The sequence below is a fragment of the Ursus americanus genome, chromosome 8 (assembly GCF_024610735.1).
Source record: "Ursus americanus isolate L20-20 chromosome 8, mUrsAme1.1.p, whole genome shotgun sequence".
Classification (NCBI taxonomy): Eukaryota; Metazoa; Chordata; class Mammalia; order Carnivora; family Ursidae; genus Ursus; species Ursus americanus.
In genome coordinates this window covers 64701704-64717328 of record NC_142134.1, presented here as the reverse complement: position 1 = coordinate 64717328, position 15625 = coordinate 64701704, and the positions used below count along the sequence as shown (strand labels likewise).

The 15625-nt window shown below is 37.6% G+C and overlaps 1 protein-coding gene across 1 annotated transcript in view; it reads right to left on the bottom strand.

Moving 5' to 3' along the window:
• DHX15 (DEAH-box helicase 15) overlaps positions 1-15625 on the bottom strand; it is a 58578-nt gene that overhangs the window by 30083 nt on the left and 12870 nt on the right. The window lies entirely within an intron of this gene.

Here is a 15625-nt window from a genome sequence, read left to right as displayed (position 1 = left end):
AAGAGTATCAAACAAGTTATACACTATCAAATCTTGTCAAGTAAGACTGTAATACTGAAATGCATTAAGAAAACAAGATTAAATCTGCTTATGGAATGTAAGGATCACATGGTTTCATACAAAGCCAAAGCAAAATGCATCACTTAACTGAGTTTCTTAAAAACAAAATTTAAAACATAAATGTTCAACCTACAAAACTAAAAAGCCACTTGAAGTTGTTTTATAACATCACTAAAATATTACCACATGCAAATGTACATTTCTTTAAAGTCTTAGTAATTCCCCACTTAAGCTAACAACAGGCTTCCTCGGTTCAAAAGGGCTGAAACACCACAAAGTCTATCATCTCTGTTTCCCCCAGTCCCATCCAATCCAATGACATGATGGCAAAGAAGGACAAAAAGGAATACATTCATGGAATAAGGGGTGGCATTAGCACTACAGAAATACTGATAAATATATATGAAAGAGAAAAGGCAAAGGACATCCACTAAATCAATGAACCAGAGAGGGAAACAAGGTTTAGAGATGGCTCAAGACAGAAGAGCTAACCCAGCACTCAGACGAAGGGTGGTCTGCAAATGGTGTTATGGGCCAGCCATCTCCTATCCATTCTATTCTGGCTGCTACTGTCACTAACACAAAACAACTATCCCTAGTTTGGCACACGGACAAAACAAAGCCCGCCAGCATAGGCTAAAGTCACAGTTCATTCAATTCATGGTTCTATTCACAAATTTAAAAGCAGTATAGAAGTGTGAAGGCATCATTTCTAACTTCACTATTTTGGGTCTTTATTTTTCATAAGTTAGTCTAACCTAATCTTTCATGGACCAACTTGGTATTTTTAGCCAATGCGATTTGCTAGAGCAGTTAAAGTTGACCAAACTGACAATGTACAGCAGAAGTGAATCCTCCTTATTTCACTTGAACTTAATTCTAAATTTAGTGCGACTTTTGGCAAACAAACCCATCCTTACTCTATATATTTTAGGCTTATTTCTTCTTTGGCCGTATTTTTTAAAGTAAACTACATTTCTGCAGTTGACACAGAATTACCTGAAGATTATTTTATATTAAGACCATGAAAGAAGAAACAGTGCCAATTAAACTATGACTCAATGGCTTAACGACAGTGCAGCACAGCGCATGAATCAGCTACACTATAGCCTCTATCTGCTTTGAAATATCTCTGATCTATCTGAGGACATTTAGTTCTTTCTCCCGACTTCAGCTGTTAATTACTGACATGAGATAGGCAAACCTTTTGCACAATATCTCAGTAGCAAAAATAATAAAGTTTCATCTACTTGAGAGTAACTTCCTCAGATTCCACAAAGCTCGTCTATTCTTTCATAGGGAGAAAAAATATATATAAACTGGTCACTCTCCAAACAATAAGTATTTGCTTAAATACTATCTAATTTACACCATGTTGCTCAGTATCCAAGCTTACTCATTTAACACGGAATCCCAGTGTAATCTTTTTGAAGACATTTTAATTAGCAAATAAACCCAGAACACATAAGTTCCAACAATAGCACATCACTTATTTGAAGAGAATATGTACAGCCAGATCAAGTTCAAGCGTTCACAGGCAATAACCACCACCAAACTGCTATCAGTTTATAAGACCCTCAGATTGTAAAAATGGACCTCAATCTCACATATTAAAAATGTGAAAAAGTCACAGAACTGATAAAAGTATCAGGCTTTGAGAACTCCCTGAAACTCGTTTAAAAAAAAGTCACCTTCTTTATTTTGATCTTTTTCCTCCTTATACTCCTCAAGCTTCACACAACCACCAATAGTGTAGAGGCATTTAAAAGCACACCTAGGGGCGCCTGGGTGGCACGTGATCCCGGCATTCTGGGATCGAGCCCCACATCAGGCTCCTCCACTATGAGCCTGCTTCTTCCTCTCCCACTCCCCCTGCCTGTGTTCCCTCTCTTACTGGCTGTCTCTATCTCTGTCGAATAAATAAATTAAATCTTTTAAAAAAATAAAATAAAAAAAATAAAAGCACAGCTAACCCAAATACTTATTCTTTTATATTTTTCTGAGGGGGAAATGTTGCAAATGGCAGAACACTGATATTGTAGGTTAATGAACTAGTATTTGCCTTGTTTTATTAGAAAGCATGTATAATGTATGTACTAAGTTAAATGGTCAACTAAACCCTCTAACTTCCAGAATCCAGAGATAGACTCCTAACAGCTGTTTCAATATTTGATCATCATACAATAATCCAATTCTGTGAGTTGCTACTGTTAACCTGTCCTGCATCACAGGAATGTAGGAAGCTGGCTGTTTGTACAATAGAGAGCTTCGGGAAAAATTACATTTGTAGGGGTGCCTGAGTGGCTCAGTCAGTTAAGCGTCCGACTCTTGGTTTCAGCTCGGGTGGTGATCTCAGGGTCGTGAGATGGAGCCCCGAGTTGAGTTGGGCTCTGCACTCAGCAGGGAGTCTGCTTAAGACTCTCTTCCCTGCTCCCCCCACCCCCAACAGGCTTGCATGCATGCACTCTCTCTCTAAAATAAATATTTTGATTAAAGTTGAAAGGTCTCTTAAAAGTACAATCAAAATTGCTGCTTTTCCAGTGTAGAAAATTTACTATCAGTAGGTAACTTTCCCAGGGTCTCAAAACCAGTTAAATAGCTTAAGTATCAGTGTTGTGATCCCCAATCCTGGGGATCCCCTTGTATACTAACACAATCTTCTTAAAGTCTGAGAAAAATGTCCATATAAATACAATAGTAAAAAGTTGCCTGGTGTGGCGGTGCGGGTTGGAAACATACAGAAGACGACTAGTTTGTACGCTCATTTGTGATCTACTGAGAAGAGGTAATACTGAAACAAATAAAAGTACTACTCTTCTTTCTTTGTCCTCTGAAATGACTGCAGGGGATGCTCTTAGCCCAACTTTTTTTGCCCTGATTTAACTGACCCCCAGCCCCTAGGTGGCCTTTTATTTTTAAAGATTTATTTATTTATTTGAGACAGAGAGAGAGAGATCACACGCACACACGCAAATCGGAGGGACAGAGGGAGAGAGAATCTCAAGCAGACTCCACACTAAACGTGGAGCCGGAGCGGGGCTTGATCTCACAACCCTGAGATCATTACCTGAGCCAAAACCAAGAGTTGGAGGCTCAACCGACTGAGTCAACCAGGGGCCCCAGGTGGCCTTTTAAATCAGGAAACAGAGCTAGACCTCCCAAGTACATCTAGATCTTCTACATAAAGAGAGATTTTTTAAAAACTCAACCACCCAGTACCAGATGCAAGTCACATTAAGTGTCCCCCCAAAGCAGAAATGTCCTTTTCCTCCTCCCTGTCTTACTTTAACACTTGAGTAATGCTCATCTTTAAGTGTGTACCAAAACTGAACAGATTTCTGCCATCCAACATCTTTCTCATTGAGTCACCTCAAAATTCTAATTTTGTCTCTACTGGTATATCTTAACATCTGAAAAACATAAGTTTTTTTATTGGAAAACTACAGTTTGTTAGGCCTTGAGAGTTTCGGGACAATTCTTTGCTGTGTGTCACCACAATCACGGACTCTTTATGGCATGCTTTCATTACTAGACTTCAGGGAGTCTGCTGTTGTTTTATTTATACACAATAAATTTTTCTATGTGTGCTGTATGTCTGAAGTTTTTAAGTTCTAAATAAAAAGTGTGCCAGTATGAACACAGGCTGTTGATTTTAGAAACACTGGACTTTCCTTAAAAAGTACACTAAGAGGCTCGAAGTATAGACATATTCACTGGCAAAAAAAATAGGGCATGAGGCTCTAATTAAGACCCAAGTTCAACAGGTCAGATGTCAAAATAATGAAGACCAATCAACTGACCTGGCCTATTTCAAGAACAGAGGGGAGGTTGGGAGCAAGACCATACACCTATCCTCCCCAGGTTTCCCTCCCTCTCTGGGTCTGTCCTTCCACCTAGACTTCTCCTCCAGCCTGTTGTCACTGATGTTTACCTATGCTATAGAGAGGAAAACAGAAGAGGGTCCTACACGTTGCCTAATTAAGCCACTACCAGATTTACTGGCAACTTTGGCATAGTATTTGAGGTCATTTTCTTTCCTTATATTTAGAGTGACTTGATTCTGATTCTGTTCTTTTATATGGAACAGCACTTTATCTGTGTTTTAACAGAACTGTTCCCCTGTATCCTTTACGGTTTTTCCTTATTTTTGTTTCTTTTTAAATTATGGAGTTTTTTGTGTGTGAAATTAAGGTCTTTATTAACCCTGAGGGGGAAAAAAAGCCACCTGATGACTTGCTATACTGCTAGATATATGAAGCCCTCTGTTTTTTTTTTTTTTTTTTTTTTTAAAGGGTAATCAAACAGAGCACAGAAAAAGGCAGAACCAGGTACTGGTGATCCTATAAGAGCCATAGCCATTTTCCTTTTAAGTTTTACTACCTTCTACATACTAATGGAATATTTAACCAGACTAAGGCATCAGTCACAAAAATAGGGTATCACAATAATAAATCTGTGATCGCCTAATTTTGAAGTTTCAACAATAGACTAATAATCGAAAACTGCACAGGAGAGTCAAACTCTACATTTGACTGAACTTCTTATTATCCAGTGTTCCATTCTGAAACAAAGACTTGCTTAAAAAGTCATCTGTATTACCCATGAACTGGTTAGAAATACAAAATTTGGGTCTTACCCCTGACCTACTTAATCAGAAATTTCAAAGATGAGGCATAGTGATCTGTTCTAACAAGCTTTCATGTGATTCTGATGCTTTCTGAAGTATGAGAAACACTAGTCTAAAGTTAAACAAGAGGCAGATTAAACAGATGCCTAAAGCAGCAAAAGATCCCTGAACAGTAAGTCAGAAACAGTTCGTATTTTCAACCATGACTATTTAATTAATAAAATAAAATAAAATAAAATTCAGTATGCTGAGTAGTATGAACTTAGCTTGGGTATTTTTTTGCAATGGGCACATGCAAATGGCATAGTATAACTACAAGCCAACTGCCAACCCTGATTCTAGCCAATATCACCAATTCCAATGTGAACAAAGTATGAGAAAACATTACAGACTGCAAAGGTATTGTTTAGTTTTGTGTATACATATATTTATAATTTTTTGAAAAATTTCTTAAGTTGTCTGGTTCAAAGAAAAAATCATAAGGAAAAAAGATGCACAAAAAGGTGAAAGTTTCCCAAAATGTACACCAGAAATTTTTTTTTCTTTTAAGATTTTATTTATTTATTCGACAGAGATAGAGACAGACAGCGAGAGAGGGAACACAAGCAGGGGGAGTGGGAGAGGAAGAAGCAGGCTCATAGCAGAAGAGCCTGATGTGGGACTCGATCCCGGATTGCCGGGATCACGCCCTGAGCCGAAGGCAGACACTTAACCGCTGTGCCACCCAGGCGCCCCACACCAGAAATTTTTAATAAACTCTGTTATCAGATTATTCATAACTTTAATGAATGTCAGTAAGTAATGCTCAAGTTTTCAGTAACGAAAAACTATGTTTATGTGGGGAAAAAATCCCCAATTACTTAGTGTTATGTTCTCCAGTGTAGGAATGTGTTAAGAGAGAGACAGAGCATGAACCTTCCTAAATCCCTACCTCAAACCTTGTAACTCTCTAAAAAAAAAAATTCCAGATTGATCGAAGATGTGGAAAACAAAAACAAAACACTAGAACACGTGGATTCAAATAATTGTTCAATACACTAAATACATCTTCTTCAATTAATTCATTAACTAAAAACACCTGTATAAAATTCAAGTTTCTACAAGGCATGAAGTGTGATAAAGCAAAGACATGGCAAAGTGAGCAAAAATTGGAACTTAAATCCAGAATGCTAATTCTGTTAAAAGCTCCTACAATCAATACAAAAAAGGCCAACTAACTATAGAAAGACGAACAAACACCAAGTTTCATTAATCCTATAACACTGCACATTTTTTCAAATTTACCTTCTCTGTGATTGGGATGCATTTTAAAATAGTACCTTACAAATGACTGTCAAGCAGGTAGCAATACTTCTGGAAAGATGAGAAAAGCACTAGTCTGAGACCCAAAAAGAAACAAAACTGGCTCATAAATACATGTAAAGATGCTCGATTTCATACAAAAGAAATGCAAATTAAAACCATAATAATATTCCATTTTTCACTTATGAAACTGACAAAAAAAAAAAATAGTTCCACAATACAGTGTTAGCAAGGATACAGAAACAGACAGTCATTTGCTCTTTCCTTACTGGTCAGAGTAGGTAAATCTCTCTGAAAGGCAATCTGGCAATCTAATAAAATTCAAACATACTCTGTAACCCAACCAATTTCATTTGTAGGGAATTTATTTCAGATATATATATGCGTGCATGTGTGAAAAAATGTGTGTACAAGGTTTTGTTAGGAGGGTACTAAGGGCAGCCAGTGTTGTTTTTTTTTTTAAAGATTTTATTTATTTATGTATTTGATAGAGAGACAGCCAGCGAGAGAGGGAACACAAGCAGGGGGAGTGGGAGAGGAAGAAGCAGGCTCATAGCGGAGGAGCCTGACGTGGGGCTCGATCCCAGGGACCTGGGATCACGCCCTGAGCCGAAGGCAGACGCTTAACAACTGCGCCACCCAGGCGCCCCAGCAGCCAGTGTTTTTAACAGAAAAAAAACTGCAAATCTGAGTGCCCCCCAATAGAATAAAACAAACTATACAGTCATTAAAAAGAATAAGGCAACTTTATATTTACTGTTCTAGAATATAAGTGGAATCAGCAACCATCTCTTTTTTTTTTTTTTTTAAGATTTTACTTATTTATTTGACAGAGAAACAGCGAGAGAGGGAACACAAGCAGGGGCAGAGGGAGAGAGAGAAGCAGGCTTCCTGCTGAGCAGGGAGCAGGATGCGGGGTTCAATCCCAGGCCCTTGGGATCGTGACCTGAGCCGAAGGCAGACATTTAACGACTGAGCCACCCAGGCGCCCCAGCAACCATGTCTTCAGCCAACCCTGCTATAACAGTAAAGAAGTTAATCTGCTCTGAAAATCCTAGTTATGCAGTGCTCTTGCAATACTGTTAGGACTTGGTTACCTTTCAAAGTATGGGCTTTATTCTGGCGTAACTGCACATGCAGCTAAATCAAAACTGCATTTCTAACGAATCCAAAACTTGACTCAGCATGACCCAAAGAAATTCTTGGTAACTGCTTCGAAGTTATCTATTATAAATGACTGGCATTGTATAATCTGAGTAATTAGATTTATTGCTTCCCAAATGACCTAGGAACACTTTACAAATACTTACACATAAAAGAAGTACATGGAGATGAGGAGTAACACCACATACAGTGGTTAAGAATATGTCTGTTGCAAGACAAACCTAGGTTCAAGCCCCTGCCTCCTCCTTCGCATCTGATCTTGAACAAGATCGACTTCTCTAATACACCATTTGTAAAATGAGAATATGGTGGCTTTTGTTTAAACAAAAGAATGTATTTAGAGCACCTAGTATACCAATTGTTGGGCACTTGTCAAATACTCAATATAGAACTCAACACTATGCTCTTAACTAACCTTTACCTAATAAGTCCTTGGGATAACCTTGCCCTCTGTAAAACATACTGTGGTAGAGCCACATTTCTGTCCCTACCAGTTGTGTCAACATAATTATATTTGACATGAAATAAGCTCTTAGCATAGAAAAAAGAATTGTATATATATTTCCTACTACATGCTTTAGAAAAGCTCGAGAAAGATAAGTCACACACATACTATCAAATGTGTGACTTAACTATAAAAAAGTGAAAGGGGTCTGGAATTCCAGAATTTCGAAAAATTAGATTCTCTTGAATTCCAGGAAAGTAACACATGTGTATTCTGCAAACGTGTGAAGTTTAAATACCACATAAGATCTAGACATTTTAGCTGCCTAATTGAACTCCAAAGGGCCCATATTCGAAGACATGGTGTTGATCCCACATTTAAAAACTGATGAATGAATGTACAGGTTTTAAATTACAATTTAAAAAAAGTTTAAGGTTTGTATAAATTTTTACTATTTACCACTAAAACTGTTAGATTAACCCACTACAATCCAATCAAGTCATATGAGTGCCTCTATTAAAGAAAAACTACACATATTAAAATGCCCGCACAAACAGTATTTAGTATTCTTTAAGTTACAGCAGATCAAGACTTCTAAAATAGACCATAACCAAAAAATATATGTTTATTCACCCCCCCACCACCATATAACCTATTTTTGTTTAAAGCCCCTATCAGTAGATGGGGCGCCTGGCTGGCTCAGTAGGTAGAGCATGCAACTCTTGATCTCAGGATTGTAAGTTTGAGCCCCATGTTGGGGCTTACTTAAAAATAAAATTAAAAAAAATAATAAAAGCAGCCCCTATTGGAATACTTTTTGAACGACAATAGTAAAAAAAAACAGAAGAATGACAAAGCTAAAACAGCTTGCACTTACCAGGAACTGTATTAGGAGAAAAGAACTATATATAGTATAGTGACTTTATAAAATACAGCTCTTTTCACTACTATTATAGATACAGTGAAACCTGAACACCCACATCCTACCCATCTTGCACAATGCCAACATTATGAAATGGTCAATTACCAACTTTTAAACATGCTGACAGGGAATGCTATTATACTTATTCAGTAGCTACCGACAGTCATCAAATTACCTTCCTCCAACAATTTCTTCCAGTATTAGCTATTTCTATATGCCATAGGTACAAAAATAAAGAACTGATCATCTAAGTACACATAAGTCAGTTTAAAATGGAGTTATTTACCTCTTTTAGGTGATCTGGCTATTTTGGGAATCATTACTAACTTAGTCTTCAGGGTCCACAATGCTAGCACTCTATTTCTCAGTTTATATAGTTCTACGAAGTAATGTCAAAAAAAACTTCACAAACCTGATCCATGTGAACACAGCAGTTAAAAAAAACAAGATTTGGTTGTTCAATACTAAGATCTCCTGAAGGACAGCTTATGTATAATCCCCTAGCACAGTCCAAGTTTAGATTACTGCAGAACTTCAACATCTATTTATATACCCAGTCAAGAGAAGAGTAAACTACTTCCTTCTTTGGGTATGAACAGGTCACTTCACTTGCTGCAGTAAATTGATTCAATTTGTTAAATGATACCCTATTTCCCGAGAATAATAATTATGTTCTTGCCTTATGATTCAAAACAATTTATATTATCATTTTCCATACTCAACATGTAACACCACAGAACTACAAGCAGAGGTACTTCATTATGCATATTCCTTTCAAAGATATTTATCTTTGCAAGGCTCAACTTTTGATAGCCACTCTAATAAAAAGCAAATATAAGGCAAATATTAGTGTAGAACAGTAAATAAAGGTGGCAGTGTCCAATCCAACTCCAAAGTTTAAGAAATGACATCACACTAGTAGATAATGGTGGTTTAAAAATGAAATAAAATTTTTCTTCCAACGTATGTGTGGTATTTGTTTAAAGGGCTACAAAGGGGGCACCTGGGTGGCTCAGTCATTAAGTGTCTGCCTTCGGCTCAGGTCACGATCCCAGGACCCTGGGATCGACCACTGCATTGGGCTCCCTGCTCAGCAGGAAGCCTGCTTCCCTCTCCCACTCCCCCTGCTTGTGTTCTCTCTTTCGCTGTTCTCCGTCAGATAAATAATAAAAAATCTTTAAAAATAATAATAAAGTGCTACTAAGCTGTTAGGACATAAATACTAAGTTTTTAGGATCGAACCAATAAATAAATGGAATTCTGAGTCATTTCTTCAGGCCTAGGATTCCATGAAAAATTACTGAGACATTAAGCATGACATTGTGAACCAAGGTAGCCTAGGAACTTCTATTCTACTTAAAACCTAGCTCACTGAGTTAATCTATCTAAGTCCCTCCACCCTCTCAGCTCAGATGAAATACCTTCTCCTCTGTGAAATCATCTATGTAATTCATGTGATTGAATCAAAATATGTTCTTAATTGCTTCACAGCTTAAGTCCCCAAACAAGCCAGAGAAGAACTAGTAACACTAACAGCTACTTTGTGTACTTAATGTTCCCTTCATTTGTAAAGGGGTAAGCAAACATTTATATAGGGTCAAGTTCAACTTGATATATTCAAACAACACTAATCTTACTACAATCACAACCACCTATCCATAGTATTGGTTACAAAGAACTACTAGATGTGAATAGTCACATGGAAAGGTACCACACAGTACTTTGAGTAATTTGGAATCTACAATGTTTCAATGCATTTCTAATACCAAAAAATGGACAAAAAGAAAGCAAACAGAAAACAGTAAACCCTACTTATAACCTGTATAGACAGCCTCATAGTTCTGAGATCAGCGAAGTATACAGCTTTATTTGGGCAAACAGCTAAAATACATGTGGTATGTTTCAGTTAGCTATATAATCAAGCAAAAGAAATGCCTACAAAATTAACAGAAGGCAACTAAATTACTTTTTCAAAATACACTGCCCATTCCTCAAGTTTTCACAAGTTTTGAAGGAAATGCCTGTCATCCTCACAACAGAATTTACGGAAAGCTAGTATGAACGCATAGGTTTAATATTTTTAAGACGTTAAGCAAAATAAACAAAGAGCCTTCTATAACTAAACCCTTGCAAGTCCTTAAGCATAAACACAAGGATCTAACGTAATAATATATACATACCTTTAGGAAATCAAGTTAGCTTTTATGAATGAACAAAAACCAAAGAATTCTAACTCTAAGGCGACGAACATTTTTCAGTCTGACAGGAAATGCTTCAGTGGTACAAAACCACATTTATTCTTTATTACCACCCCTTTCTAAAGATTAAGTAAAACTACCTTTATCTAACCCCAGTGCTATACCTGAATTAGAATAAAGCCTACTATACAACAGATGTTCAATAAATTAGTTTATAATTAATGTCTATATAATTAATGGTCTTTAAAGTACCAGGCCTATTTCCACAGCTTACCTCTAGCCCGAAAAGAATATTTGGATTCGTTCATTCATTTCACAGTGACAAGTAATGTCCAAGTTTTAATTCAAGTTAAAACCCCCAAATTGTAATTCAAGTGCTGCATTAAAAGGAACTTTATTAAGTTGTTTTTATGTCTCTTTTTAATTAACTGGGTTAACTGGTTAATAAAATCCAATAATTTCTCAAACTGGATATCTACCACCACTATCAGCAGCCGCAAAAGTAGAAATGTTGACTTAGCACTTGCTGGGCCATAGGAATTACTCCAAGGGCTGTACACAAATTAACATATTTTATCTCAGAACAACCATATGAGGTAGTTATTATCAGCTCTATCTTCTGAAAAAGCAATAAGCACAGGGAGGTTAATTAACATTGCCAAGATCACAGCTAATAAGTGCCAAAGCTGGGACACAACTCCGGGCCCTGTAATCTTAGTCTGTAGTCAATGTACTTCCTTTTGATTCTCTTCTCAACTCATCTTTTTAACAAGGTTGCCTTCTTGGAAACCCACTGCGGAATCTCTAAGTAGTCCTCATGCAGTTGGTGCTTCTAACTCAGGCCCCAAAGTATCTGCTACAGGAACCTGCTACAGCAATGCCTGCTAAACCCTCCCCAGTGTCAACCTTAAAGGTCCTATACCAGCAGGGTTTGTACTGGAATCTCACATTTATTAAATATTTTTAGATTTTCTTTCATCTTTTTGTCAAGATTGCTTTTTAAAGATTAAAAAATGTAGAAAGTTTCTGATTCAGGTTATGTAGAACAGCACTTCTTTGGCTGGTTAGTTCAAAACTTTTCTCCCTCAAGCTTTACAAGGGATTTATCACACCCTGAGACCCCAAGTTCTGTTCATTTCTCCTTATCACTTGATTATAGATTTAAACTATGTCCTGTCCTTAGCTTTTCTTGATTTTTCCAGCAGCCTGTCCTAAAGCTATATATACGATAAACAACTCAGGATGGTGCAGGTCTTACAAAACAAACAATGGTCCTTGAAGAAAGGAGCTACAATCCCTTCTGCTTCATAAACATTACCCCAGATTAATTCCTTAGCCTGTAACAGTTCCCAAAATTGAAATAAATCTGACACCCAAAAGCAGAACATTCAGAATAGAAGGCAAATTATAAATTATATACACCAAATCACCCTATCATCATACCCTCTCCACCAAGAAATCAGGGAAAATGTCTTTTCATAAAAAGCTACCGGTTTTTCACATTTATGTTGAAGATTCACCCACAGTCTACAGTATAGTGACAAATTTCACACTCCTCTGTTGCCTTTTCCATCTCCGGGTTTTGGTTTTTTTTTTTTTGAAGTTCCATGCAGAAGGCAAATACACAGATATAGACACAAACCGTTTCCCAAAGAGTTTACACTCCAACTAGGCAAGAGAAAGAAACCAATCTTTAATTATCCATACTGTCCATAACCAGTCCTGTATCATCTCAAGTGATCAGCCATGGAAATGCTGACTTACACAAATCATTTGGATACTTTATTTTTATTATTATTATTTTTAAAGATTTTTTTATTATTTATTTGACAGAGACAGCGAGAGAGGGAACACAAGCAGGGGGAGTGGGAGAGAGAGAAGCAGGCTTCCTGCTGAGCAGGGAGCCCGATGCGGGGCTCGATCCCAGGACCCTGGATCATGACCTGAGCTGAAGGCAGAGGCTTAACGACTGAGCCACTCAGGCGCCCCAATCATTTGGATACTTTAAATACACAAACTGCACTGTCTTCTAAAAAGTACTTTTCCTCCCCCTTCAGAAAAAAAGTTTTTAAAAATGCTGTTCCATGGGCGCCTGGGTGGCTCAGTCAGTTAAGTGTCCGCTTTCAGCTCAGGTCACGATCCCAGGGTCCTGGACTCCAGCCCTGCCATCCGGCTCCCTGCTCAGCGGAGAGTCTGCTTCTCCCTCTCCCCGCTCATGTGACCGCGCTCTCTCTCTCTCAAATAAATAAATAAAATCTTTAAGAAGAAAAAAAAATGCTGTTCCATCTGCCAAGAAAGCTCTGCTCCCCGTACCCCAATCCCTACCCTGGAGAACCATTCCTTTCAACTCAGGCCTTTATTCCATCTTCTCTTTTCCAGCCTAAACTGAATTTTCAAATCATGCCTTCATTCAAACACCAGTATTCTCCTTCAGAAGCCTAATCACAATGTGAAATTTTATTTATTTTATGGGGACAAGAACCAGATCTACTTTTTAGTACTTCAGCTAGCTAGCACTGTCCAACACACAGAAGGCACTCAATTAACTATACGACTAACTAAACATTACTTATGTAAATTACTGGGTTCCCTCAATATCCAAATATCTCAGAATTTGCAGATTGGGGGACAGGGTACAAAAAGGAAATAACTAAATTAGGTACAAAATTACCAACTTCAGATATTATGTCTGCCTGAAGGTTCAAGACTATCAAACTGTTTTATTCCATAAAAAAATTATCAGCTCCCTCAAAATAAATGAACAGATTTCTTAAAATTTGTCACAACTCCAAAGTGCTTCTTAAAATCCACTGCAACAGTGTATCACCTCTTCTTCCTTAAAGTGAATTAAGATATTTTTCACTAACTAGTCACAAAGTTGGCAACATCTTCCACTCACTGGTGTGCTCTTCTTTAGCTATTGCACTTGTTTTTTGATGTGTTTTTTTTTTTTTCGTAATTTCCAAGCCAAAACAGCAAAAGGAACATTAAGCATACTGCAAAAGGAATACTTCAAAAAAGTGGTGGGAGCGGGCAAAAATCACAACAAATGAAATATAAAAACGATTTACAGCTGTGGCGGCTTGGAAACTAAGTTGTCTACTGGGACTAGACAGGTTTTCTGGGTTTTTTTTTTTTTCAAAGATTTTGTTTATTTTACTTATTTGACAGAGAGGCAGTGAGAGAGGGAACACAAGCAGGGGGAGTGGGAGAGGGAGAAGCAGGCTTCCCACTGAGCAGGGAACCCCAATGCGGGGCTCGATCCGAGAATGCTGGGATCATGACCTGAGCCGAAGGCAGACGCTTAATCACTAAGCCACCCAGGAGCCCCTGGACAGGTTTTTAAAGGTAGACTAACAGAGTGCACTAACTTATACTAGATCCAATTCTCTGAAAATAGCACAATATTAGATCTAGAATCTAGACTTTATGGATATGTGTTCCAAACACCAGAAAAAGTATCTTTGGATTCTAAATGTAAATAGAGATGATTTAAGGATACACTAATTTAAAGTACCCTCAAACAAATTTAATTAGTAAAAAAGTATTTGTTTACTGTCAACAATGAAATCAGGAAGAGTATGGTTGAATTCTGAGTCCCTCAGGCAGAATCTCCAGAAGTCAGTCCTCTTTACCATTCTTTATGATAAAAATTAGAAGCCTTTTTTTCTGGCTAAATAATGGATTCTTACGCATTTTTATATCCACACCTGACCCTTGAACACCACAGATATGACTGCACAGATCCACTTATTCAGAGATTTTTTTCACTAAATACAGTACAGGACTATAAAATATTTTCTTATGATTTTTCCCTTGCCTTACCTTAAGAATATGGTAGATAATACATACATGACATACAAAATATGTGTTAACTGTTACTGGTGAACTGAATAGCAGGCTATTAGTAGGTAACCTGTGGGGAAGTCAAAAGTTAGACACAGATTTGTCGGGGGGAGGGGAGGTTTGCTCCTACCCCCTATGTGGCTCAAAGGTCAACTATGTATGAGAATAATAAAGGAGGAGACTGATAGCTGTCTTAGGTATTCACTCTTCTACAAATAACTATGTAACTGATCCTCCTTAAGCTAAGGTTCTAGCTGATTTTAACATCTGGGGTTCTCAAGAAATGAGCTGATAGATGACTATACAAAATACATCTAGGGATTCATACAACACTCCATCTGGTGCAGCATTCCTACTATCAAAACTATCACTCTGGGGCGCCTGGGTGGCACAGCAGTTAAGCGTCTGCCTTCGGCTCAGGGCGTGATGCCGGTGTTATGGGATCGAGCCCCACATCAGGCTCCTCCACTATGAGCCTGCTTCTTCCTCTCCCACTCCCCCTGCTTGTGTTCCCTCTCTCCCTGGCTGTCTCTATCTCTGTCAAATAAATAAATAAAATCTTTAAAAAAAAAAAAAAAACTATCACTCGTTCCACATTATTAAATAGGATTTAGTATCACTTAAAGACAGTATTAGGTTAGCTTCTAGTTCTTCAGATTCTAGAAGATATTCCAGTAAGCTTGCCCTGTCCAGAATTAAGTGGGCTTTTTTGTTTAAAGTTTAGTTATAGCCTCTGGGAACCATTTCATAAGAAAACATCACAATGCAAAAAACACGTTCATTTTGATCTATCAAATCTATTTATATGTTACTTGTCATTCCCTATTAACTACACCAAATCTTTCACAAGCATACATCTTTTGAAAGCCTACCACTTCCTAACACACGGACACACACACACATACACACACACACACTCTGACCCAGTATTACGTAACTTTCCTCTCCCAATTTCCAAATTCCGTTTTTCCTGTTCAACTGTAGCTTGCCAAGAAACATTTAATACTTAGTGAATCAAATGTCAAAATAACTATTTCTTCTAAAGATGAGTAAAATCTGCC